Source organism: Lolium rigidum, chromosome 4 (assembly GCF_022539505.1).
Source record: "Lolium rigidum isolate FL_2022 chromosome 4, APGP_CSIRO_Lrig_0.1, whole genome shotgun sequence".
Lineage (NCBI taxonomy): Eukaryota > Viridiplantae > Streptophyta > Magnoliopsida > Poales > Poaceae > Lolium > Lolium rigidum.
In genome coordinates this window covers 29,797,437-29,800,054 of record NC_061511.1, presented here as the reverse complement: position 1 = coordinate 29,800,054, position 2,618 = coordinate 29,797,437, and the positions used below count along the sequence as shown (strand labels likewise).

General features: G+C 39.4%; 1 long non-coding RNA gene across 1 annotated transcript; it reads left to right on the top strand.

Moving 5' to 3' along the window:
• The first annotated feature begins 286 nt into the window (after positions 1-286).
• On the top strand, positions 287-1,944 carry LOC124706027. Its single transcript, XR_007004234.1, has 3 exons — positions 287-354; positions 1,630-1,662; positions 1,761-1,944. It is a non-coding gene; the product is annotated as an uncharacterized LOC124706027 (long non-coding RNA).
• Positions 1,945-2,618: the final 674 nt, after the last annotated feature.

Sequence of the window (2,618 nt, the reverse complement as noted above, 5' to 3'; positions counted from 1 at the left end):
ACTTTTCGGATTGGTTTTAGAATTGCGGGTGATGGTGCACTGCTTCTGAATTTCTGCTACTATATCTGAGTCATTTTCTACAGATTGTCTATTCTTGATTTATTTGGGAAAAGTTCACTTTTCAGTGTCAGAAAGTTCATTCCTTGTTTCTCGGATGATATCTTTTTGGAAAATAGTACATGAAAAAGATGTATTTGTTGTTGATGTGCGGATAATAGGAAAATATCTCAAGTTCACTTTTCCTACTGATGAAAGTGCAGTTTTATATTTGCAGGATTTCGGGGGAGCACCAGGCCATTCTCCTGGCCGTTGGAGTACATAAAAGTTCAGATGTGAGAACCCCCAACATCCAAGGTAATTGAGACCCAGGGGCTTTGCTTCTCTCGTTATGGCCTATTCGTTATCTTCTCATATTCAAAAATACTATAGAAAGCTCTCTGCATTTCTCGTTATGACCCAGGTTTCTGCATTTTTTGCTCTACACTTCTCGAAATTCGTGAAGTTAATTTTTGATATGGCCGATGTGGTATGATGATTCATTTATATTCAGTACGTATGTGGGAAAATTAGTGTTTATCGCTTCAATTAGGCTGAAGGAGTTCATATTCTGGAGAGTACGTTCTGGACACTATAACTTCATATTGGTAGTTCACCAATTCTTTTTTCCATGATACACTTGTGTATTTGGGGCAGTTCTCATCTCCGACTCTTACTAATTTCAATCATGACTAGATCAAAACAGCAGTTCGCTTTATTATTTCAATCAGTTCACTAATTCGACATAAAATAGTTTAGTTGGCAAAAATAAAATAAAAAAGGTAAAACAGTGGATGCAATCCAAGCTAAGGCAGAGAAGAAAGGTAGTGCAGTGTTGTTTTTGTTTTGGTTTATGTTAGGTAAACGAAATAGGAAATTATATGAGATAGAATTATGTGTAGCCAAATTAAGCATGCTTAGTTTTTTAACGTTGGTCTTAGTACTGCTCTTGGTATATATGCATTCGTGCTTTTGAACATTCAGGTAAAAAAGATTGGTGCCCTCTGTATGCATTAACATGGAAAGTTCATTTCTTGCTGTCGTGAAAATCCACATCGCCTTCGCAGAAATCCATGTGCGCCGCTCTGGAAGTCTTGGGAATATGGACTATAGTCCACCGTACCATGCTCCTGCTCCTTGCGACCTTGCTGTGGCGTGTCGTATTGCCCGGAAGTCTAGTGAGCCGCCACCAGAAGTTCACATGCACCAAACTCTGCATTGCGTTTTGTTGTTGCTTGCCTATCTACGTAGTGTACAGGGTGCACTAAAAGTATATACTATCGTGACCTTTTCGCTACCACAATATTTGTAATCACGCTTTAGATTTTCCTTCCAAGCCATACATCTTAGTTGTATGCTACCAATTGTTTGGGTTTGAACACGCCAGGAGTTTAGTTTGTAATGCATAGAAGTTCATTTAAATTTGGTGAGTTTGAAAGTGTTGAACTGCTGTTAGTGTGGACTGTGAACTGCACAAGGTACAACTAGGAGTAATAGTTCTATAATTAATGAATAGTAGAGCCTGGACAGAGGCAGGGTATTGTCATTTAGGAATGCATGCTTGTGCTCACTTGATTTCCTTGTTAACTGCAGTGATGCCCGTTTTCCTCTACATCTCAATCAGAGGTACTTTCAAAAGCCTCACTACTATAGAAAAGGCTTAAAGAGGTTAGAATTATGGCACATATGAATTCACTAAGAGTTCTTAAACTTTGATTTTGCAGAAGTTCTATTTGTACACATGTGAAGTCCATCTTTCCCTGAAGCTGCTAAATCCAATCCCCGGTGTAAGGGAAGTGCATCTCTGTGTTTGTTGCCTACTCTATTACAGTTTAGCAAATTTAATTGGCTACTAAAAGAGAGTAAAATCAGTGAAGATCTACTGCTATGTATTTTTTTGCTTTGATTGATTTGCTGGTTGGTTGGTAGTTGGTAAAAAATCGTAGTAAGCATCAAGATAATTCAGAAGTTCCGAACTTTTAAAAAAGTGAAGTACAGTCCGTCGCATGCTAGAAGTTCATCTTGTGTTTGTCTCGCTGCAATTTGTCATCTAGTAGTGTGCATGGCTGAACTATCTTTATTCTACTAGCTGTCCTGATATTCTGTATTCACAAGCTATAGGATGTCATGTTGGTGTGCCAATTCATCTATTATTACATATGTATGAAAAAATCACCTTCACAGGGCATGAGCACTCAAATTATTCCTATTTTACCTCAGGCGATTTCATCCGGGAAGTTCAGCGCGCCCCCATCGGGGGTCCACCGTGCTCAGAGCTCGCGCGCCGCCCCTACGTACGCCCGAGTCCTACCCCCTTCCTGGAAGTGCATGTGCGTATAAATAGGCAGAACACTGTTCAAATATCAGAATCACACGATGTTTGACATATATTGTGGAAACATCAATACATAGTGAAGTTTAGATGATGAACATCTGAAGTTCACTTGATGAGCAGTGAAAGTTCATGGAGAGAGATCATGGGGCTGTCGACTATCTGGCTATGGTTTCTACGTTCATGTGAAAATGGGCAACATAATTTTTTAGTACGGTTATTCGCCCCTTTACCTTGATATGGAGCATGT